Genomic DNA, 25,228 nt, shown 5'->3' on the forward strand with positions numbered 1-25,228 from the left:
CACTCATGAATTACCCCCTCTGTAAGTTATCCACCCCACTTAGAAAGAGTCCTTCACCCCCTTGCTAGTGCCCCCTAGTGCCACCTCAGCTAGTACTCTCACTCTGGTTGTTGATGAGTCTCTCTCCTCTGTGAAACTAGGGGCCAAGCTGGGGTCTTCCCTGCATTCTGGACTCCACACGGTGCTTGCCCACACTGCTGGTGCGCTGCTGTGTGTGCCACAATCCTGGGAGGTGGTGTGTGCAAACCCACCAGGATTGCCTTCCCTTGGGCACAGCAGGTGCTCACAGAACTTTCCATGGTTGGTGAGTGAGACCCCACCACCACCACATAGAGTGGCCAAGGCTGAGAAGACCCAGGGAATGAGCCCACCATGCTGCATCTGCAGGAGTGGTGGGGGAGGGGCTCTTGGCAGAGACCCTGGGGAGTGAGTGACTGGAAGGTGGCCAATGCAGCCCACATGACAGGGAACTGGACTGAGGGGAGATCTGCTTGGTCACTCTCTGAAAGAGGACCACTGGGACACAAAGCCCCACCTGTCAGGCTCTCCGTGCAAACCCTCTGTACGGTCCTCCCAGCCCTGCCGTCTGCCAGCAGCTGCCACCCTCCCTCACTTGGCAGCCCTCAGTCCTCTCCTGGGGACAGCTGCACCACACCAGTGGGTAGAAAGTGGTTCATCATGGGCCTCCCAGCTCTAGTTCCTAATAGCAACCTTCAGTTTGCTAGAGCTGCTCTGGAAGCCAGCAGCGGAGAGTGGCCCCATGGCACCTAGGTGTCCCCAATTTGAGTTACAAGCAAAGGACCAGTGTTTCCAGCTGACCAGTTGACCAGGGCCTTCCTTCAAGACCCCCTGCACCCTCTCTGAGGTCCCCTGACTCAACTCCACATGGTGGCCATGCCCAGGACCCAAACCAGACAGAAAGACAATAAACCAAACTGGCAGAGCAAATGCCTAAACAGAAACACAGATCACACTTTTATTTTTGCCGTATAATGGTAATTCCAACTCACTGCAGAAAATTATTTATACATATATGTATATATGCAGGTATGTATAAATGTGTGTATACATATACATATATGACTGTGTAATATAAATAAAATTTTTGGATGTGCCCTGGCCCTTCAGGGAAGTCAGTTTCCCTGGAGTCGTACAGTCCGTGACTTTGTCTGTGTTTCCATGAGGATCTCCTGCCACGAACCATGAAGACAAATAGAGAGTGAGGGCCGTCAAAAAAACAGCCCTCACAGAGATGTCAACTTAGTGAGTTGTGACAGGTGCTTGGACAGTGTCACCAGGAAACTCGAAGATAGCACCATCCTTTGCTGCACACGCTTGGAGGACGGTCTGGAGCCACAACGGATCTGATTTGCTCTTGAATGTGAACTCCCTCGGGGGAGGGGTTCCTTGACCTTTGTGTCCTTGATCCCTGGTACAAATGGGTGCTTAATGCTTGAGAATAAACTTCACACATTTTGCATTTCTCAGTGTGCTCAGCAGAGAGTCAGAGTCCTGGCCCTAAGGGAGGCAGAAACCTTTACTAAGTAAACTAATGGGGGGAGTGAGCACCCAGCAGAAGCCCTCGCCTCTACTTTCAGATGAACCTTCCCAGCAGGAGACCGAGTCCTGGGAGAACCGCCCTACCTGGGGCAGGTGGGACCCGGCGCAGCAGCTAGGGAGGCTGCATCTTTTTCATTATTTCATGTTTCACCACCCAGAGGCAACATTTTTATTTATTTCCTTCTTTTTCCTGTGCTTTCTTTTTATCTTTATTTACCAACAAATAAAATCTTAAAACAACCACCAGGTAGTTAGATCATATTCCAGATAAACTTTTTAAAGGGTATTTCTCCTAAAGTGTAATAATTTCATATTATTTAAAATGCTATAAATATAATTATACATAATTGCATAATATTCCATACTATGGATAGATTCATTCATTCAACAATGATTTACTTTTTTCCTACTATGTCCTAGGCACTTTTTAAGCACTGGATGTATCAGAAACTTCTCCACCTTATGTTGAACACTTAGGTTGTTTACAACTTCTCACTATTAAACTGACACTATGATAAACACCTATGTATGTAAGAGGGCTTTATATATTTCAAGTTATTTTCTTAGGAGAGATTCTTAGAAATTGAATTTCTGGGTCAAACAGTAACAATATTTTAAGATTCTTGACATGTTATACTGGACTGCCTTCCCAAAAGTCATACCAATTTGTTCTTTCTTTATCAGAAGAGTGCCTATTTGTACATCCTGACATTATTCAATTTTGTCAGTATAAAAAATGTATAAGTATCTTATTAGATTAATTTGTAGTTTTTACTTACTAGTTTTTCTTATGTTTATGACATTTTTCTCCTTTATGAGTCATCTTATTCATATCTACTTATTTATTGGAGTTTGTGCTTACTTAAGAGTTTTGTGTAAGTCCTCTAAATAGATTAAGATATCTACTCTATCTGCCCTGGCTGGTGCAGCTCGGTGGACTGAGTGCCAGCCTGTGAACCAAAGGGTCACTGGTTCGATTCCCAGTCACGGCACATGCCTGGGTTGCAGGCCAGGTCCCCAGTAGGGGGCATGTGAGAGACAACCACACATTGATGTTTCTCTCCCTCTCTTCCTCTCTCCCTTCCCCTCTCTCTAAAAATAAATAAGTAAAATCTTTATTTAAAAAAGGTATCTACTCCATCACTTTTTAAAACACATGAGGGAGAACCCCTCCAAAAACAATTATCTTCTGGAGTACAGGCTTCCCCTGCTGGGTGAGTGCTCTAGGAACCCATCTGTATCGGCATACCACCTGGCGTGTGAGAGGCTGCATTCTGCACCAGTCAACTTTTTTTGAAGATCGCCCACTTCATGATGGGTGATTTACGAGAGCACCTGCCCACACTACGCTGAGTATTCAGCAGTTTATGACCAAAAACAGTATGACCCCTGTGCCCTACCCTCCCTGTCCACCTGATCTCACTCCAGATGAAAAAAGCCCTCAAAGGGAAATGATGTTTTGCTAATGTGGAAGAGGTGAAACAAAAAACAGCAGAAGCACTAAAAGGCTTTAAAATTGATGAGTTCAAGAAATGTTTTTGAGCAGTGGAAAAACGTCTCAATAGGCGTATTGCATCAAGTGGAGTATACTTTGGAAATGACTGAAGTTAAAACATGTAAGAACAAATACACAATTTTTAATAAATAAATTCCAGGTTTCTTTGTGTCTCCCTTGTATTATTTTTTACATGATATCTATTTTTATCCTTTTATTAATTTTTATTTTTTAATAAAGATCATCAAAATCATACATAAATATAGTTTAAAAAGCAAGTGGTCACACTACCAAGGAAGTAAAAAGATAACTAATGAAATAGAGAAAATATTGGCAAATCATATATTTGATCAGAGTCTAATATCCAGAATACATAAAGAATTCTTACAACTCAGCAACACAAACAAAAACAATCCAATAAAAGAATAGGTAAAGGACACAAACATTTATATAAAGAAAATGTACGATGGCTAGTAAGCACATGAAAAGACTGTCAACACCATTAGTCGTTAGAGAAATGCAAATCAAAACCACAATGAGCAACATTTCATATCCATTAGCACTATAATATTTTAGAAAACAAACCAGGAAATAACAGGCGCTGGTAAGGAAGTGGAAGAACCGGAGCCTTCGTACATGCCCAGTGGGGACGTAAAACAGTGCAGCCACAGTGGACAGGTTTGGTCATTCCTCAGGAAGCTAAACGTAGAACTACCACATGACCCAGTAATTCCACTCCCAGGTGCATCACCCAAAAGAACTGAAAACAGGCATTCCAACTATAAACGTGAATTTAATGTCCATAGCATCACTATTCTCAGCAGCCAAAAAGCAGAAATAATCCAATGTCTTTCTGTTACTGAACGCAGGGGCGAAGGTGGTGTGTTCATGCAGTGGAATGTTATTCAGCCATAAAAAGGAGTGAACCGCTGACACACGCTACAGCATGGATGGACCTCGAAAAGACCGTGCTAAGTAGAAGAAGCTGACACACTGTGTGATTCCATTTGTAGAAAGCTTCTAGAATAAACCCACAGAAAAGCAGACTCCTGGTAGCCAGGAGCTGGGATCCAGGGGAAGGAGACAGAGGAATGGGGAGTGACTGCTTAATAGGTCTGTGGTTTCCTCTGGCGGGGGAATGAACATGTCTTGGAACCAGACAGAGGTACTGGTTGCACAACAGTGTGAATGTACCAAATGCCACTGAACTGTACACTTAAAAGTGGTCAATGGTTAATTTTGTGTTATGTAAATTTCACCTCAACAAAAAACATTAATTGGTGAGGACAGCTCCGAATACACGCAAGCAGCAGTCCTTTGCTCCCCTTCGTCCTCCGAGTCTGCTCCCCAGAGGAAGTCTTGCTCTCTGCCTCTTCTCCCTTCCAGTGGGTACTGATAAACTCGATGCTTCTGATTTATAGACCTATCCTGCTATTTCTTTATTTGCCAGTGCCAAATATTCCTAATGACTTCCTATTATGACAGATAAATAATGCCCTTAGTTATCCAACCAAGCTTTTCCTCCTCATCTTCTCAGTATGGTTATACAAATGTTTCAGTTAAGTAGTCAGTGTCTAAATTACAGCTATATAAATGTCACTCAGCACAGCGCCAAGGGGAAAACTATGATTATATTTTCCGTTCTTGTTCAGTTTTTTATTTTCCTTGGAGTTAATAATCCCTTTGTTATTTTACTTGCACAATTTTCTACATACACGTTCTGAACTTCTCCCAAATACTCTGCTGCGTGTAAGCCACTCTGCGGGGTGTCTTGTTTCCGGAAGGCACCCCCAGCTCGCCTGCACTGGGCCCACTTTCCCCAAATCTCAGGCTCTCCTCTTCCTCTTGTCTCGCTGAAGTGCATCCTCCAGTAAAAAGGATTCACAGAGATTTTTTTTTTTTGCATCCTACATTATCTGACAATATTTTTGTTATGCCTTCACACTTCATTAGTTACTCAGCTGGGTAAGAAAATAATATATTGGAAATCATTTTTGCCCAGACTGTGGAAGCCATGCACACCTAGCATCCACTGACAGCCCTTGAAAAGTGCAGCAGCACCCAATTCTCATTCCTTTGCCTGATGCCTGTTTTTCCTCTCGGGAAGCCTGTAGAACCCCCTCATTAACCCTGGTGTTCTAACATTTCTGTGCCTTGGGGTGTCTTTTGTCATTGGTGGTACCACGCACAGGCACTCCAAATATGTGCTCCCTGTGTAACTTCTTTGATCCCCCCACTTCTGATGCCTCTATTTCTCTCCGGAAGTCGACACATTTTGACATTGAACCTTCTGAACTGATTCTCTAGGTCTCTTATCTGTTCTCTGTACTTTTTCAACTTGTACTTTTTGCTACTTTGTGAGACATTTTCTTGACTTTATCTTTTATGACTTTATTTTCTAATGAAATTTTTAGTTCACTGCCCTCTTGAACTCTACCAGAATACCATTTGGAAGTTTCCAAAGTTTTCTTCTGAACTTGCATTGTCTTTGTTTCCTACAGATTGCTTTTTCCTGATGGTTTATTTGAGTTCTTCTGTTCATGCATAGGCTTGCCTTTCCTTATAAGTCAGCTGATCCTTAGTTAGCTGTTTATATTAATAACAAAGTTCAAAACAGTTCATTGGAGTTTCTATGTGGAAGTTCCAGTGGTGGAACTCATCAACTGGCAAATGTTGTTTTAGGGAGGGGGTGCTCCCTCTTACTGAGCCTCCCAGTCAGGCTGTGGAGGGCTCTGCTCTGAGCCTTTGGGTTTCTCCAGAGAAGCATCTTCTGATGGCCCACCTGGGCGGTACATGTACTGGGCTCATTTGGATGGAGTGAAAGTTACAGACTAGCCTCCTTGTCTTCAGGACTGCGGTACCCCGCCCTCTGCCACACAGAATGTCTGCGTTAGGAAGCTAATCCAGGAAACTAGGAAACCAGGACAGACACTTTAAGTTTTTGTGAACACATAAGTCAACGTTTTTCTCACTGTGATATTTTTGACTGCTTTAGAACTGAGAGGTTCTCTCCTACCCCAAATGCTCTCTTCTACCCTCTTCAAGTTTTTAAAAAATAGCTTAATTCTCTTTCCCCCAAATTTAACTTTGTAATCTTCCTGGCATTTATCTAGGCAGGCACCCTGAGGTGAGAATCTAAAACACCCTCTTCTCACAAACAGCTAACCAAATGACTGACCATCGATGAATTTCTCAAATGATGTTTCGAATTTTATTGATGTGTGAGGTCACCTCCATCATATAATTAATTAACATGTGCATAAAGGTCCATTTCTGGGTTATATATTCTACTGATCCGTTTGTTCTTAAGCCAATAATTAAGATACAGTTTTAATCATTAAACTGTGTTTTGATATTTAGTAGGGCATTCTCCTCACTGCAGTCTTTTTCAAAGTTTTAAAGTTATTCTCACTCATTTATTATTCCAGGTAAATTTTAGAAAAACTTAAGTTCCAAAGTAAATCCTATTGCAGTTTTGGCTACAAATGGTAAAAATACAAAGTACTCTAGGAAAAGCAGACAATCTCTGCAAATTCCAGTTTTCACTGAAAACAAAGTACACCTCTCCATTAATTCATCTGCTTTATCTCTCAGTAGAGTTTCAGAATTTTCCTCGGGACCCCTCAGTCTAAAATAACTCCTTACCCATTCCCCCTACTTTGCATTTGTAATGGTCATCCTTTTCATAAGGACAAGGAGAGGCTCACATGTAGGGCTCACCAGGGCCAGGCACCGTTGCAGACCCTTTGTAAGTGTCACCTCACCACATTCTCGGGACCCTCCATTTCTACTCACACGTGATAAAACCGGGGCACAAAAAAATTAGTTCAAAGTCACAACGGAAGAATCAGGTTTCCCATGCAGGCGATTTTACTCAGGAGCCCATGGTTTTATCTGCAATCAGTATTTTTACCATTCAGCTGTAAAAAGGAATGCAGAAGCCTTTTTTATGCTAATATTTTTTAAATTGCCAAGATATTGGTGAAATGAAAAAGCAAGATTCTGCACTATCATTTGTATAAAATAAAAAGTGGGGAAGAGGGTACTATTCCAATGTATTCATGTCAATTTATATGTAAAAATACAACATTTGGAGGGCACAACAATTAGTAAATGAGTGGTATTCTCACTTGTCCTGTAGTGGAAATTAGGTGGTAGTGGGCAGGAGTGGAAAGGAGCCTTTTCACATTTTTTTCAACCAAGTAATTTTATTATCTATTCAAAAATTAAGTAAAATATAAATTTTGTAATTAAAAATAAGGCACATAGCAGACACTCAGTAAATATGTTTTGAGTGAATGACTAGAGATTTCATAGATCCATATAAAGGTAAATTATGGTCTTGCTGATTTTGGTGAAAAGGATCTGGTTTTTTTTTGTTTTAAATTTTTATTTATTTATTTTTAGAAAGGGGGAGGGAAGAAGGAAGAAGGAGGGAAACATTGACTGGTTGCCTCTCGCACACACCCCCAACTGGGGACCTGGGCATGTGCCCTGACAGGGAATCGAACTGGCGACCTTTCAGACCTTTCAGTTTGCAGGCCAGCACTCAATCCACTGAGCCACACCAGCGAGGGCTGTTTTTTTATTAGACTCTCAAGCTGGTTGCTGATATACAGGGAAATGTATTATTGATTTTTATATATGTTGCTCCCAGCACTTTTATTCCTTACAATGAACTCGCTTCTGAATTCTAGACCCTTTTGCACTGATTTTTCTAGGTTTCTAGTGAACACGGCAGGGGTCTAAGCTGGTTCCATAAATGTGTTTAGACAGGTCAGGAATGAAAATGGCAAAAGGTGAGGTCTGTTGTGAAGGAAAGCATGCACTCTCCACATAAAGACATTAAGTTCCAATTTATGTTAAAACAAACAAACAAACAAACAAACACTACCATGTGAGCCAAACAAAAAAGCCCACAAAAGAGTCCAGCCTCCTACTTGCAGTATTACCTATTCACTCACACTTTCTCTCTTTTCCCTCAGCTACGCCCGCCCCTAGTCCTCCTAGTCCTCCGAAGCCTTCCTCCGGCCCACCTGCCCCCAAAGCCTCCCTGGATTCTCCAGCCCGCCCTGAGCTTCTCTCCTCCACAGCTGTCGGGTTTAGAACCACTGCAATCCACAGTGTGGCCCTGAGTCCTGACTTCTTGGGCTCTCCCCACCGACTTACCATCCTCTGTTCCCCCAGTGAGAGGGCTGCAGTTCAGCCCACCCATCTTCCCTGGGTTCTAAGAGCAATCTGAACTCAACAATCAAGTCTGATTTATCCCTGACTCCTGGGGCCTGGCTCTGGGAAACCTTCTCTGCTGGAGAATGGATACTCTCAGAGGAGGTCTCCTCTTTGGTAGGCAATCCCACTAAGTCACTTATCCGAAACCCTGACAGAATTCTGTACAGCAAGCCAAGGAGAACAGCAGGACACCCATCCTCCGGGACCAGGCAGACCCTCCATGAGGGCAGAAACTAGTTTCTAAGCTGTCACTTAGAGCAAGCCCTCAACCGTATTTGCTGGTGGACCGACATGGAGCTTACCATCCATACAGCCGCAAGAAATAGAGCCACGGCAGAGACAAAAGACAACATCTGAGGAAAACCAACAAAAAGGAAGCTAGGGTGAGGTGTGAGCAAGGTCTCATAGGGCTTCCCGATCCTGGCAGGGAGTGGCCTTGTAGTCCCCTCCCTGAGAGGTGAATGCGTTCATTCCTGAATGAGAATAATTGTTGCCGCCTCTCCCAAGGCTGTGAAAACATTCACATTTCATTCTGGCAAAAACTCTATCACTACAGTTGTCCTCATTTCAGAAATGAGTTAAGTAACTTGCCCAAGATCATACAGGCAACGTGCCTTTCAGCCAGAGCTGGGACGAGGGTCTGGGACTGCATCTCGGTGTTCTTTCCTGCAGCGGGGGTTTGGAGGACCTTGCCTGCGGAGGAGAAGCCTGGCACTAACTGCTGCCCCACTGCACTGTGGCGCCAGCTGAAGATGCAACAGTAAGTAACACGGATTCTTACTGAGCTCCTGGAGTCCCCACTGGTAGTGGGAGGGAGAGAGATGATGAAACTGAAAACAACTAAACAAGATGATCCTGCCCAGTGATACATGTAATGAAGAAAATATGATGAGCTGATGAGATGGAGCGTGGAGGTGTGGGGTGGTCAGAAGAAACCCCTTTAAGGAGGCAGAAGCACAGTGAGCAGAGGCTGGTGAGGGAGGGCATCAGGGGCAGTTTTTAGGGGGTCTTAATAAAGGTGGCTTTATTCTAAGCAATTTAGGAGCCATCGGAAGGTTTTAAGCAGAGCAATGGCATAATCTGATTTATGTTGTTTGTTTGCTTGTTTAAAGCTCTCTCTGGCTGCTTTGCAGAAGATGAATACTAGGGGGCTAAGGTCCTGGTAAAAAAGGCAGACTAAGTTGTCCTACATAAGACCTCTCCCACGTAATACATAGACATGCCAGAAAAAATTTTTTTAATATAATCATATAATCATATATTTTTAATATAAACATATAGATGAACTTGAAAGTATCTCCAGGTACTGAGAGCTACTGCAGCAAATGAGACTGAAAGACACATTCTATAGGATATATAAACCATGCACGTATGTGCTACGAGGGACCGAAGTTGAGGACACTGACCGTGCGGGCATCCGCGTCTGGAACTGAACTCCCGGCCAAAGCCTCAGCTCCAGGCCCTTGGTGAGGAGACGAGGGAGAAGCCCGAGTCTCTGGCCCGGGCTGTGTGGGTGTGCCAAGATCCCCCCACTGTTCACAGAGTGGGAACCCTCGTCCTGGAAAACCAGGTAAGACTTGGCCTACATACAACCAAGTCTTGAGCCCTGGAGGGTCTGGCAAAGACAAATATAAAGAGACATCCCCGGGGACGGCTTCACAGTTCAGGCACACGCAGGACTCCCTAGAATATAACCTACATCAGAGCGGGTCTCACAGGCAAAAGTGACGAAAGTTACCGGGAAAATCAAATGCTACACAAAGAGAACATTTGACCAAGAGAATGAATACTCCAAAAACTAGAAATAAGAGTCCCCTGAAAGGGACTTCAGAACAAGAAAGTTTAAAATAGTCAATGAGATGAAGTAAGAAATAGAAACCACATAGCAAAAATAAGATATTCTAGAAAAAGAGCAAGGGAATTTTTCAAAAGTTGAAATTCTAAAAATCAAAAGTAGACTTAGATCCAACAAAAGAGAATTAGTGAAGAGGAAAATAAAACAGAGGAAATCACCTACAATGAGAAGAAAGGGAAAAAATAAATAGACAGGAAATATGAAAGAGAAACTGAATTAAATGCAGAATAAAATGAGAAGTTCTGTCATATATTTTACAGGATTTGTAAAAGGGAAAACAGGGAAAAAATCAGAGTCAATAATCAAAGAGACAATGGCTGAGAATTTTCCAAATCACAGGATAAATGAAACCAAGTCCCGAGAACAATACACTGAAACACCTGGCGCACACACGGCGCCACATCAAGAGAGAACACTAAAAGCTGTTAAAGAGAAACTTATCCGCAAGGGATTATCCACCACGAGGGGACTAACAAGCAAAGCAGGCTAGTGATGGCCCGAAGACAACGTAATGACAGAGGCACACTGCCCGGGCGGGGGGGTGGGGGGGGGCGGTGAGACACAGAGACAATGCGACAGACAGGAAGGCAGCGGGACCCTGCTCCGGTTCTCTCTGCTTGTCCTGCCTCCACAGTGTGTCTCAGCAGCGCAGGCAGCAGGAAGGGGTGTCCAGGTGGCCTGCTCTGGGAAGGTTCTCACCATGGTACCCACAGGCCATACCCCTGACCCCACTGTGTCCACAGTCCTGCTCGCACCCAAGATGACAATAAGGAAAGTCAATTCTGCTGAATGGATGGGCTCTAAGGAAAACCCCCCAAAGATTAGCAAATAGTCATTTAACCTGGCCTTGGAAAAAATGGAATCTTAGGCCAAAAAGACCATAGGAAAGGATAAATCTCCAGGCCAAAAAATTCTCAAGAAAAAGGGAAAGGAAGCAAAAGAAAATGGGCAGAGGGAGATCATCAAGCAGAGACTAAAGACAAATTAATAACAGAATCGGAATCTAAAAATCAGGGTATTTCAAGCCCCATTGCAGAGGGTAACAAAGTAATCTCAGACCAGTCTGAGCGATGGCTCTGGCATACCTTTCTCCCACAATTCTTTGAAGCAGCTTCCTCAACTATTTTAAGAATGCAGATTTCCTGTAGTTCCAGAAACATATTTTTAAGAAGCATGAAATCTGCCTTCTTCCATGCTTTAATGCATGTTTAAATAAGTGCAAATGCCTTTTTAAGAGCTAAAATCATGTGCTGATTAATTTCAGTAAAAACAGAAATTAGTGGTATGTTTGATGTTTTGATTGTTGTAAACTCAACATTCCATAGACTATGAGGGGCATAATAAAAAATCCTCTAAAACACACATAGCCCAAATGACAGTCATTTAAAAATGGCCCATCTTTCACATTTGCGTTTGCCCCTACTATTATTATCTCTGTGTCTTCTGTATGGTCTTGGCCTCCTTATCAGAATCAACACTACCTGTGGCAGCATCCTGAAAGGGAAGGTCCAGAATTCCCCCAAACTTGTTCATGTGCCATGGATGTAATGTGGAAGCTAGCACATCCTGTGTTATCAGGGCATTCCTCACACAAGACTTTAAAGTTAACAATATTTGAAAATTCTGAGCTCTGGTGTCCTCTACTTGTGGATAAATTGTCTCCAAATAGTGTGCTGGAATAACCGTTGAGTAACTCTTGAGCAAAACGTTGCAGCTACATTGTATAGGATTTTTAATACCAGCATTAACTCATCATGTTTGTATGCTGAGGACCAAACAAGTACCAATAAAATCTTGGCTATAACAGGAAAAAAAAAAAAGAGGGTGAAATGTAGACACTTTTAGGCATGTTTAGACTAAGAGAATTCACTACACAGGGCTTCTTGCAGAAAGAGCTACTAAGTTCCTCTCCCAAAGAGATGTCAGTTCAGCCCCAGAGAAAGTTCAGAACTCCTAAAAGAGTCCTGCTTATATCCTAGAAGAAACATTTGAGAAACAAAAATACCATCCCCAAAGTTTTATACCCTCTTGACATTATCTTGACCACCTGATGTGCCCAAAGTGCGAGCCAGAGGAGAGGGTAGGTAGAAAGCCAATGTCCCCCCCTTGAAAGTCCCCCCACCCAGTCTACACCACTGTGGCCAGCATGAGTGGAATTTTGGGCTAGACTTCTCTCTGGGGCGAACTGTTTCCTGGCCTCTGCAGCACATTACACCAGTAAAACTCCGGGGGCCCCATCCCGCTCCTGTCCACCTGCATCGCCAGCTGCCTGCCAACCAGCACTTGGGAGAAGATGGTGTGCAGTGGCTCCCCACGCAGCCACTGCTGCTCTGGGGCTGCGGGGGTGGAGGGGTCGGGGGAGCAGCTCTGGCTGACACGTTCCTGAGCACAGCTCTTCTGGCCTTCTCAGGGAGGGCACGCTCGTCCGAGGTCACTCTCCAGGGCGGGAGGCATTTTTAAACAGAGACAGGAAGAGAAGTATCAAGAAGTGACTCCCTGGCAAAGGAAGCGTAAACCCAAGCCCCGAGCTGTGGTGATTGTGTCATGAAGACACTGACACCACTGCTCTGCTCCCTGCGAATCCACAGAAAATCTGATGAAACTTTGCTCTTCTTTCCAGAAAAAAAAAAGTACTTTCTTCCTCTTCTTCTCTGTTCAGACATAACATCACCAACACAGCTCTTTAAATATCTCTGCCGGGAGGCTATATTTAGTGACTATTTGGCCCTTAAAATGAGCCTGATTTCCTGTGGCAAAAAGTTCTCAACTACTAGGAGAGAGGCCTAGAGAACTCTGAAGCACTGACAAACAACTTGAAAGCTTGTGGTGTTCAAACACTGTAAGAAAAGAAGTTAACTGCTGTTTCTGGGTAGGTGACTAATGCCCAAAATAAGGGGAGAAAAATCATAATTAAAAAGTGTGTCTGGTCTGAGCACTTTCAATGTCATCCTGGAGAACAGATTGACAGGGGTCAACTATTTGAGCCAATAATCATATGTGGTGCATGGCCCTCCCTCAGAGAGGCACCATTTACTCGTTCATTCATTCACTCACTCATTCATTTACTCACCCACTCACTCTACTCCCTCATCACTCATTCATTCCTTCACTCAGCCACTCACTCACCACATCTGCACATTTCCCTACAGGCAAAGCCCTGTGGTCTTTAGGAGCTCTAGGTCACGGACAAACAAGAAACACAAACCGTGGGACTGGAAGGTCTTCCCTAGAAAGGGCCCTTGGAGGGACAGGGAGTGGGTGCTGCAGGGAAAACCTGGAAGGCAGAGGATGCTTCCGCTGGGGCCATTCAGGAAGGCCGGGGTGGGGGAGGGGGGCAGCAATAGTCAGCACTGGCTACTGCTCTGGACCCTCTCATTCAACCCACTCATTGAGCTCAGATGCCAGTACATTGTCCCATACTACAGATGAGTACCTTTCCCAAGGTCCACACACAATAACAAACACAAGTGGAGTAGGAGCTACGACTGCCTGGCTGCGGAAGTGCTGAACTCAGAGCCCTAAGCCCCTGCAACAGGCGAGGCTGCCAGAGTGTGTCTGCTGGGCTGCGCTGCGTCCGCCTCCAAGACCTGGCCACGCGGAGCAGTAGCTCTTTGGAACGGGCACCAGGCTCTCCCCTCTCTGATGCAGCCTGGACCCGTCAGGTTCTCCCTCTTCAGAGCTGCTGCCCTGCCCCTCTGTGTGTGGGGGTCCCCAGTGTCCCCAGGATGACCCAAGGGAGCACAGGAATGCACATGTACTTAGCCCCGACTAAGGTCTGCCAAGCAACATGCCATTCTTTTTTCTCAGCATTCTAGTTGGAGATAATTTTAGACTTTCAGAAGAATTTCAAAAACAGTACAGAGTTCCCGTACATCTTTGCCCAACTTCCATTTATATTAACTAACATTTTATACAATAGGAAAGTCATCAAAACCAAGAATTTAACCTTGTGCTATACTGTTAGCTATACCACAGAATCAGTCAGGATTTCTCCAGTTTTTCCACTGTTGCTCTCTTTCTGTTCCAGCATCCGGTTCAGGATCCCCACCGCGTGCTGGTTGTCCCATCTCCTCAGTCCACCTCCACGCGCAGTCTGTCCCCTCCCCACCCCCATCCCCCACCCCTCATCTGTGACAGCTCCTTGCCTTTCCTGGTCTTTCATGACCTTGACATTTTTGAGGAGCACTGGTCAATTATTTTGCTGAACATCCCTCCACTTGGGTTTGTGTATTTTATTGTCATTAAATTCAAAGTGTGCAATTTGGGCAAGAGAACCACAGAGGTAGCACGCCTGGCTCATTGTATCAGGGCTCGGGCCATTCATTTTCATACACAGCCTTCGTGAGTTTCTCTGGGTCCTCAGGGCAGCCCCACGAGGCAGTTCTGTTATCCCCCATTACACAGATGGGAAAACCGAGGCAAAGAATCAAGGCATTTGCCCAAGGTCACAGAGGTAGTAAATAGCAGAGATAGGATTTGAACTTGGTTACATCTTTGGATCTCTCTATTCCACCCCAAACTGTTACTTCAATTCTTTCTAGTTTAAAATACTTCATACGACTTTAACTAAACATAGGAAGTTGGACTTGTATAACTAATCTAACTATTCCTAGTCCTACAAGCGTGATTCTAAAATCAGTGAGTGAACAATAAGGATAACAGTTAATATTTACTGAGCATCTATTATTTCCCTGGCAGAGTGCTGCATCTTGTATACATAAGGTATCTCATTGAAATCCTTCCAAAAACACAATGAAGTAGATAGCACGGGGATGCAATCCCTTATTCTAAACTCCTGGGGCCAGTGTATTTGGGATTTAGAATTTGGGGGTCTAAGCAACACCCTCTAATCAAACATAGTAATACCTTTGCAGCATATTATACGACCATCCACTCTAAGATGGACATAGAACAAAAACCACAATAGCACCAGGCAAGTGCAGGTAGGGCACCAAATCTGAAAAGAACTTTAGGTTTTCAGAGCTTTGGGATTTCAGAATAGCAGATTAGGGATTGTGGGCCTGTACTATTACCTAAAACAATTTGCAAATGAGCAAACCGAGGCTTAGAGGACCTCACAGAGGGCCACCACCCAGGCCTGCCCCTCACTCTGAGGCCTCAGGCAGTGAGTCCACAGCTGGGACGTGACACCACGCATTTAACACTCTCTCCCCTCCACTGGTTTTTATTTCCCATTTCCCGTGACAAAACATGTTGTGAACATATTTAACTGGCACTCAAAATAAATGAAAATAAATAAATATTCAAAACTCCAGGGCCCTGAGCTGTCTCGGAAGCAAGGTGGGAAGATGACCGCACCATCACCACCATCACTCCGACAGTTACATACTGCCTTCTAGGCGCCGGAGGAAGTATTTCCTCTTTCCATAAAATATCATGAATGCCGTCAGATCAATCCGGTCCAATGAGCCCTAGTTCTGAGCCCTCTCACGAGGCCCGCAAAAGGGGTCTGCCAGAGGTCCAGATCATTCTTTATGACGTAAGGACACTCTTAATCATTCAGACCCTCCTTCATAATGCGTTAGAGCTAAATCTTGTAACTCCTCGTGGCCCTGTCAACATGTTCGGACTATTCCACGCTCAGGCTGGATGCGCCTTACTCCCCGCCGGGCACCGGGGAGCACCCTTTCACCTGCCCATCCCGGTCATTCCTTCCCAGTTGGGAGGTTTGGGAGGAAAGCTCCGGACAGCGACTGCCGTCGTCACCCGTCTACGTCATCTTCACCCACGTCATCTTCACCCACGTCATCTTCACCCGTCTACGTCATCTTGGCAGTTCCTGCCGTCTCACACAGCCCGCCCCCCACCCCCCGCCGGTGGGCTTTCTCACGTGACCCTAAGGCGATGAAATTAGCCGACGCCTGCGTTCTGCAGTGATTTTCTCACTGCGGGGAGAGTTGTGGGCAAATATTAAGTACACAGAAACCCCAGCAAACAAGAACAACGAGTTACTCCAGCACTAATGAAAATGTATGCAGGGAAGGAGACAATGGCAAAGCACGGCTAGGGGCTCAGCTGCCCCTCGCTTTTCCAGGGTCAGTCATGATCGCGTTGACCCTGAACACCGAGGTACAGTTCTGGGGACAGGAGAGGAAATGTGTTTACCACGGGGGTCGAAGGGGCACACATGTGAAGTAAGCGAGATATTTATCTTCCATAACTGGCAGGTTCATAATAAGGGCTATAATGAAAGCAGTTTAAAGAAATGAAACGGGTGTTTCTGGGAAGCAGGAAATGCTGGGGAAAGGAGAAACAGCTGGGCCAGGAGACTGGCTGGAATTGGTGACAAGCCCGTGTAACTATCTGAGCCCTGTAACAGGTAAACCTTTAATGAAAATAAAATCATACAACCAGCCATGGGCGGAGCCACGGCCCAAACCCCGGAATTCTGACGCGGGGCCGGTGTCCCTCCCTCCCACCCACACCCCTGCTTCAGCTTCTGTCTTTCCAGACCGGACGAGCCTCTCTGCATGCCCTCGTCATCTCAGCTGTCATCTCCGAGCCAGCCCTGTGCCACAGAACCAGAAATCCAGATTTCTCTGGGCCCACGGGGTAGCCTTGGCCCTGCGCAACAGCAGGCCAGCGTGTCCGGGTCTCGGTCCAGGAAAACGCATCCTGAGATCTCCCGGTGATTCTTCCTGTGGTTGTGCACTCCGCCCTCAGCAACAGTGCACCTGGAACCCCAGTGCATGCCCTCCTCTAGACGACCCTCAACTCGGGCCTCATCAGGCGCAAATAAACCAGGAGACCTATTCTGTGCCAAATAGCGCACTTGCCCCTAAACTTTGATGTTACTAACAACCCGTCAGAGAATAACAGTGATATTTCTGAGGACTTGCTACATAGAAGACGATGTATTGGGCACTTTTCATGTATTGTGTCACTTAATGCTTTCATCAACCCTGTGAGCTAGGTGTGTTTGTTTGTTTACTACATTGACTCAGAGTCATACGTGGTCGCCAGCATCTCTGGCGAGCAGTCAGCCTGGGACCCACAGCAGGTAAACTGGCTGGCTCTACAGCCCACGCTCATCACCTCTACAGTCTCGGGGCACAACCCGGGCCCAGACACGAGCCTGACTCAGCCTCAGATCTAGGCAATGATGTGCACTGTGGACCCTGGGCAAGTTATTTTTCTTTTCTAATCCTCCCTTTCTTCTGGGAAACTGGACTAAATCAGAGGTCACCCCTCAGACAATGCCAGGAACCAGGGAGCTGAGGGCCATGCATGAAGCAGGCTGGTGGTAGAAGACAGCAGGGAGTGGTGGAGAATGCGGAAACCCAAGTGTTCTCTAAGTCCAACAGATTTAGTAGGTTGGGCCACAGGTTTGCTGCAACGGCATCATTTTAGACATCCCATGTGCCTCTGATTTAGTGTCAAAGAATTTTTCTGAAAATGATACTTTTTACATGGTACAGCCGAGGCCTAACAGGCTAACACTGGGAGGCTACCACAGGATGAGAAGACTGTCGCAGAGGTGCTCAGCACGTGGTCTGTCCTGAGCACTGCACAGTCCTGAGCAGAAGGCAGCAGCCGGTGCTTGGGCAGAGGTAGCCAGCTGCACTGTGAGTTTTCTGAGTGAGTGACCCTGAGAGGCCAGTTCCTTAGGGGGACACAGGTCCATCTGGCCAACACAGAAGTCCCCCATAACAACTAATTGCAGCCAGAAGGGAAGGTCTCTTGGGGGCGGGAAAGCCGGGAATCAGGACAGCAGAGCTGGAACAACAAGGGCCACATGTTGTCAAGAGGCAGCCAGCCCCGACAGGACTGCTACCCCAGAACTGCACTGACCCAGAATCGCCAATCCTCCAGGCCTTTGGGGCAGTCTCGCCCAACCCCCTCATTTCATAGAGGCTGACTGAACACCTATAGCAGGTACAGGCCATGGCAGAAGGAAAAACCACTGCCAGAAACAAGGCTTCTGATTCTTAACCCAGTGCTCCAGGAGCTCCCGGCTGCTCTGCAGCGGAGCCCAGGAACACGGGACCATTCCAGACCACCAGGACCTCTGTAAAAATCGGGACACAGCAGGCCCATGCTGGGGGAAAGCCCATCATGGATTGTCACCTCTGCTTCCTGACTCAAGTCAGCTCTTTCCAGCAGAGACCATCCTGATCCTACAGTAACATGGGGATTCTCCACCTGCCTTTTTGAGTAGCACAGGATTCCACCAAGAATTTTTTTTTAAGGTTAAGTGATTATATCTGTGATCCTTAAACTTGGAACTGCACGAAAGAACTCCATGGCCCGGCAGGAAAGAATGTTTTGAATAGGCTGCTGAATTGTTTTTCCAGGATAAAACTTCTGTGAAAAAGTGCCAAGCGTGGAAGTCCAACATTCCGTCCATGACCACAATGAGCACAGATGAAGGAGCAAGTGTCCCTCCGGGTGAGGGAGGGTGGCCCATCCCTGCGGGGAGGCAGGGCCCCCCCCGCTAGGCCTCTTGCCCCAGGGCATAAGTTACCTGTTATCATCCCAGAGTAGGTGTAACTGTTGCTGTAACAAATTACCACAAATTTAACAGCTTAAAACAATGCCCACGTTTCATCTAACAGTTTGGTAGGTTGGAAGGGCAACTCCATCTCACTGGCTAAAATCAAGGTGTCAGCAGGGCTGCATTCCCTGCTGGAAGTGCAGGGAAAATTCCCTTCTGGGGTCATTCCAGTTTTTGGTATAGTCTAATTCCTTGTGGCCAGAAACCCGAGGTCCTGTACCCTTGCTGGCTGTCAGCCAGGGGCCACCCATGAGCTCCTAGCGGTCTACCTCTAGTCCTGGCACATGGGGGGGCCCTGCGTCTCAGAGCCAGCAAAGGCACATTGACTCCTTGTCACACCTGCATTCTCTCTGCCACATCTTTCTTCTGCTTGCAGGCAGAGAAGCGTTCTCTGCTTTAAAGGGCCGGTGTGACTCAGCTACTTGGGCATTATCCCGCAAAGTGAAAGGTCGCCGGTTCGATTCCTGGTCAGGGCACATGCTAGGGTTGCAGGCTGGTCCCTGGTTGGGGTGCGTGTGGGAGGCAGCTGATCAATGTTTCTCTCCCTCTCTTTCTCCCTCCCTTCCCCTCTTTCTAGAAATAAAATAAAATCTAAAATAATAATAAACAACGAAGAAGAGTTTGGCAGGCGAATAGAGTGGAAGAGGCATTCCAGGCAGAAAAGAATGGCGCTACCTGGAAAAACACAAAGGAGTGGAACGGGCCTATGCTGGGAGAATGCCGAGGGCTGGGTGAGGCTGGGCTGCAGAGGAGGAGAGCAGCAGGACGTCGAAGCTGGCTCTGTGTCATGCCAACAGGCTTGGGTTTCAGCTCGGAGTAATGCATAAAAAACAGAGGTTTTTAAAACATGAAATCATACAAGCAGTTACGCCTTTTAAAACAGAATTCAGATGGCCAAGGGGAGGGTAGATCGCAAGAGGGTAGAGACTGGAGGGAAGGAAGGCCGGCAGGGCTGTGTCGTAAACAGTTCAGGCTGGAGATGAAGGGCCGAAAGGAGGCACAGGCCGCGGTGGGTGAAGTGCAAGTGAGATGCAGAGCAATCAGGGAGACGTAACACCAGGCATCTGTGACAAGCTGCAGGGGTGCAGGCAGACTAGATGGGCATCAGGGATGACTGAGAGAATTTCAGCTGGAATGGCTAGGGATGGTTTATAAAGTGAAATTCTCAAAATCTGAGAACAAAGGACAGTCAAGTTTGTGGCAAGAGACGGAGTTCAGGTTTAAGTGTGTTGGGTTTTTCCTATCAGCAAGAATGGACCTAGACTGTACAGGGAGGAGTCCCAGCTTACATTAAGGATCTCAAAGGAAACAGAAGATCTCAAGTCACTTCCCAGCATGAGTCAGGGAGTTGACATTCAAGAGGAAGTCCGCAGAGAACCACCCACTTTACATCAGAGAGCTGGTCTCGTTAGCGTTCCTCTGGTGGCTCCCAATGTGCCCATGAGAACCCACGCTCACAGTTAGGTCATCAGGGTCCATGGTTCCCAGCTGGGACCAAAAATGGGTGATGCTCATTCAGTTCTTAATTCAAAATACTTTATCCTTCATTCCCCATACCCTTAACAAGAGTCACTCAAGGGCAGACACTGTGCCAGGAACCCGAGGTTATAAGATGAACGAGGCACTCAACATAGATTTTGTGGATGCCTACCAAGTGCCAAGCCCAGAGACACGGAGCCCTGGGCTGAGCCCTGTTACTCTAGGGGCAGCTACCCTGGACGTTGCTCAGAGAAGAAACCACACAGCTCATACCTGTGCTTTCTGAAGTATTACAGAAAATGGGAGGGGAGAATATGTCATTGGTCAAGATGCATCCAAGGAAGACCAAACAGAGAAGGCAACTGCTTCCAGCCAAAACGGGAGAGGGAGCGTATGGCAGGGGATTAAGACATAACACACAGAGCAACTGCACTGTGGGCTGGCTCCACACACCACACAGCCAAAGACCTGGAAGAACCATCGTTAGAAGGTTGGCGTTTTTGCCACGTTCCCAGGTGACATTCCCCAAGCTCCCAGATGCTCAGGGTGGCTTATCCTAGCTTCCTTATGCATGACTTGATCCAAATCTTTGTAACATGAACTAAAACTTCAGGTTGTGTTCCAAAAGTCCACCATCAGGTCTTTAGTTTTATTCAAATGTACTTCTTTTGAGCCCGGAGACACACTTTCTTCTCACAGTCTCTCCTTTGAGAACTTTTTACCACCTAATTGATTTTGTATTTCACAGACACCCTGAGGCTTAGCTGATGTAAAGCCCTCTGCTAGATGCGGGGAAGCTGGCTAAACGCTGAGTGAGGAACTCAGAGCCCATCTGCCACTAAGGCAGAAAGACAAATGAATGGAAGCGAGGGCAACACGGTAAGTGTGGGTTAATGACAGGTCTCCACTTCCTGGCTACATGTTACAGCAGTGCTCGGAAGGTGCTTGTGTATGCATGATTCATACATCAGAGGCTTTCCAGTTCTAGGGCAGCGTCAGAAATGTTTTCACAGGGAAGGCTGCATTCGAAAGAGACCTCAAATGCATACGTGGCAGGTCCTTAGCCTCCTCAAACACCGTCTTCTATTCACTAGGAAGAGGTTGTTATTGTTGTTGTTTTCAACCTTTTGTACTGTGAAATAACTACACAAAACAAAAATGTACAGCTAATAAATTTTCATAACCACCTGGACCAATAAACAGGCTGGTGGCCGCACCTCCAAGATCCCTTTGCACACACTCCAATCACTCACCTCCCCGCGCGCAGAGTCAGTCCTGCACCTGGAGTGGCATGACGACCGTTCCCTCTCTTCTTTACAGTTTTCCCATCTAAGGAGCACCCCTTAGCACTGGTTTAGCTTTGCCTATTTTAAAAAATATTTTTAATTTTTAGTTTTTCTTTTTTTTCTCGATGTTTTCTACATGGTTTGTCTCCTCTGCCACTGTCCACAGGACTCTGAGCAGGTGCAGGAACATGCAGGTGCGGACTCAAGGCCCCGCTTTCTCTCCAGGACTGTGGGAATGGACCGCTCATCAAGGGCCAGAGTCCTGAGCTGCCTTTTGCCACCCAGACAGAGCCCCAGGGAGAGTGACCTCCTGGGGGGCATCCACATGGGAGATCTGCCTGTTTTTTAAGCCTGATGTGAGTGGAAGCATACAGAAGGTGTCCTTTTGGGCTGCCTTTTTTGGTAAGATTCATGCATGTTTCTGAGTATAGCTATATTTTACTCATTTTCATTTTGGTAAAGTATCCCAATGAGAGACAATGTCACAATTTATCTCTCTATTGTCAATGGACTTTTAGATTGTTTCTAGTCTGGGGCTATTACAAAATATGATTATGAATGTTCTTCTTGATACATATGTATGCATTTCTATTCAGTATATAGCTAGAAGTGGAATTGCTGGGTTATTGAGCGTGTACATCTTCAATTTTAGGATAATCCCAGACTGTTTTCCAAAGCAGTTTTCCGAAACAGCCTGGAAAACTGATGGGGCCGTACGCCGGCTGCACCAGTGCACGGCCGCATCGCAGGGCACCGGTGTCTGCCTGCTTCGCGTCCTTGTCAACGCTTGGCACTGTCAGGCATTTTTCACTTTTATTTCAGCCATCTTGATCTCACAGTAATTTAATTTGCATTTCCCCGATTACTCGTGGAGTTGCACACCTTTTCCTATGTTTATTGGCCATTCGTTAATCCTCTTTTGTGAAGTTCCTCCGGCCTATTTTTCTATTACGTTGCCCTTTTTTTTTTCTTATAAGTTTTTTACATATTCTTGATACAGGCCCTTTGATGATTATTGCAAAAATACTCTTCTGGGAGGAATTTCAAATGTCCCAATAGTCAATTGGGAAAGACCTAGGGGGAAAAAAATCTCTGTACCTTTTCTAAGTTATTCAAATAATTGAACTTCAGCCCAAAGCCCCAGACCACGCTTCAGCTTTGAAGGGAGATACATGTGGAAAGGAAGAGTCTGAGATCCGAGTCACCAGGTTCAAGCCTCAGCTCAGCCACTTCCTGAGTGCTGTTAAGGCGAGTCACTTCAGCTCTCTGAGCCTCAGTGTCCACGCATGAAAATTGACCCCAACCACCTACTGCATGGTTGTGCTGTACCTAAAAAAAGGTTGTGTGTAAATGTGCTTTATAACTGCAGTGTTGGCTGTTGTTACATCAGAAGCCACCGGCCACACCAGCTTCCTGAGCTGCCCCACAGCACTGACAGCAGAAACAGCAGCAGCGACCTTTTAGATCCCAGTCCTCTTCCCACGTCTGAGCCAGAGGACACCTTCGTTGCCCATCCTTCTCCCTGAACCATACAGCCCACAGCTGGGAACAGGGCTCCTCCCTGCCTGCCCGGGCAGGAAAACAGGAAGCAGCTCCCACTCTGCCAAGAGGTGGGGCTGACAAGTTCCCTTTCGTAGGTGGGCATCTCTCCAGGCCATCAACCCTCCGCATGCAGGCAAAGCACTGGCCCCAGCCCGCTGCACCAGGCTGCGCCCCACACCCCACCCAGGTCTCCTCCACGAGGTCATGGGATAAGTGTGCCAATGGATGGGGAACATAAACGGGCCCTCATCAGTGCCTCACGGGCAAGGAACCCTTTCAGTGCCCAAGTGGCGCTAGGGATCTGCTCTCCTGAGCCATACAGGAGGACCACTCCCTACCCTTCCTGAGGTGCAGCAGCATCCTCTCCTGAGCCCCTCGTCACCAGTACCCTCACCAGGACCCGGGCCCATTCCATACACAAGGGGCATTCTCTTCAAGCCAGCAGAGAAAGCTCAGAAGAAATGCACACCGTTATTCCGCAGTGTGAAAGCCTGTTGACAGGAGGCTCTCAAATAAGCTAAAATATTGGAGAGCTGGAAGGACTTTCAGAAATCTTTTCCAGCCTCCTCATTTTGAAACAAGACATTCAGTAGCACAGCCAGATATTCTCCAGGGGAGGGCTCTCACGTTCCTCTGAACTCATCCCAACATCTCTTACGCCCTGCCGCAAACGCCAGCCCCTGCACACGGTCACTGCCATTAACCACGCCCAGGTGCCTGAGACACTGTGCTAGTCAGTCTCCCTTCCTGGTGATATCTTCTAGCTCAGAAAGGTCCCACCTAAAGAAGAAAGATGCCCTGGGAAGGCCAAGGCCATGTTTTTGGAATGCTTATAAAGTATTCCAAACTCTACAGAAATTCAAATAATTGATCTTCAGCCCAAATTTTGTTTTTAGACTCTGTAGGCGTTCTCCTAAGTGGGTTCTCCAGCCCAGCTCTCAGGAGCTGGGCAGGGACTTCCCTGGCACACGGGGTGCACAGGCAGGGCACATGGGGCAGAAACTTAGTAAGAATTAATCACTGGAGTAACCAAAGGAGAAAGAGGGAGAATCTCCAAAATGTGCAAAAGAAAAGTACTCTGCAAGAGGGGGCCTGCCTTCGTTAGTACCCAGGCTCCCTGTAGATCCTCCAACTGTTTCATACTCACATGTTTGGCAAACAGGCAGCATTGCAAGGCCCTGAGGACCAGACGCTGCCCCCAGGAGCTTAGAGTCTAGAAGGGAAGCCAAGATGTGGGCTTGCTCGGGTGAATGGAGAGACATACAGTAGCTAGGGGCCCTGCTCACTTGAACACACGATCTAGCGGAAACTAGACTTCAGGGGCTGTCTAGTGGAAGGAGGCAGTGTGAGTTAAGGCCTGAGAAGGATAGGGACTGGGGACCCTGCTGTGCCACATCGTGCAGGGTCTCTGGGGAGCCATCAAAGATTCTCGAAAAGAGGGAGTTACAAAAGCAGTGTTGGGCTTTAGAGACAAGCCATCTGGCACCAGGTTATTTAGGGGGCAGGGTGGATGGGATTACAACAACATAGACAATAAGTAATAAAGGCAGGAACAGTGAGAAGCAAAGAGACAAGAGAAGTGTCATGGGCAGAATGGGACTGTGAGGGCAAGAGGGAGGGAGGACTCAGAGCTGATGCCAAGGAGATGATGGGGACCAGACACAGGCGTTCAGAGACTGAAGAGGCTGAAGGGTGGAGTTTGGGCCACGTATGGTTTACCCAGGGGGAGATGTCCAATAGGAAGTGGTCAGTCGGGCTAGGAAGTCAGGGGGGAGATGTGGGGAAGTGGCATCATGGAGGTGAGCCCAGACACCAGCGGATGGTGCTGAGGGCAGAGGAAGTGGATAGGAGATAAAAGAGAAGTGGGGTGAGGGCAGTGCCTCGGGGACCCCAACAGTTAGTGGGAGGAAGGAGGGAGACAGCCAGAACGGGTCAGGCAATGACACACAGGGACGGGAATTGTGTACGGCCAGGCTCTGAGACTGGTTTCCCTGGGTCTGAGTCTCAGCTCTGTCACTTACTTCAGGACCCTGAGCTGGTTATTAACCCCTCTTAAGCCTCAATTTCCTCATCTATAAAATAGGGATTATAATTCATAAATTTGTTGCAAGAATTGAAAGCAGTGGCTCATGTAAGGCAGGGGTGTCAAGCTCATTTTCACTGGGGGCCATATCAGCTTCCTGGTTGCCTTCAAAGGGCTGAAATAATTTTAGGACTGTGTAATTGTAACTACTCCTTAATAGTTAAGGAGTTGAAAATACATTCGG

The 25,228-nt window shown here is 46.6% G+C and overlaps 1 protein-coding gene and 1 non-coding gene across 5 annotated transcripts in view; both read right to left on the reverse strand.

Moving 5' to 3' along the window:
• The window catches only part of HIP1 (huntingtin interacting protein 1), a 146,330-nt gene that overhangs the window by 116,200 nt on the left and 4,902 nt on the right, over positions 1 to 25,228 (reverse strand). The gene's annotated exons all lie outside the window — the stretch shown is intronic.
• LOC123806533 lies at positions 21,543 to 21,748 on the reverse strand. The gene has a single exon (XR_006783502.1). It is a non-coding gene; the product is annotated as a small nucleolar RNA SNORA73 family (small nucleolar RNA).

This window comes from Phyllostomus hastatus, unplaced genomic scaffold (assembly GCF_019186645.2).
Source record: "Phyllostomus hastatus isolate PE091 unplaced genomic scaffold, TTU_PhHast_1.1 phas_scaffold_385, whole genome shotgun sequence".
Lineage (NCBI taxonomy): Eukaryota > Metazoa > Chordata > Mammalia > Chiroptera > Phyllostomidae > Phyllostomus > Phyllostomus hastatus.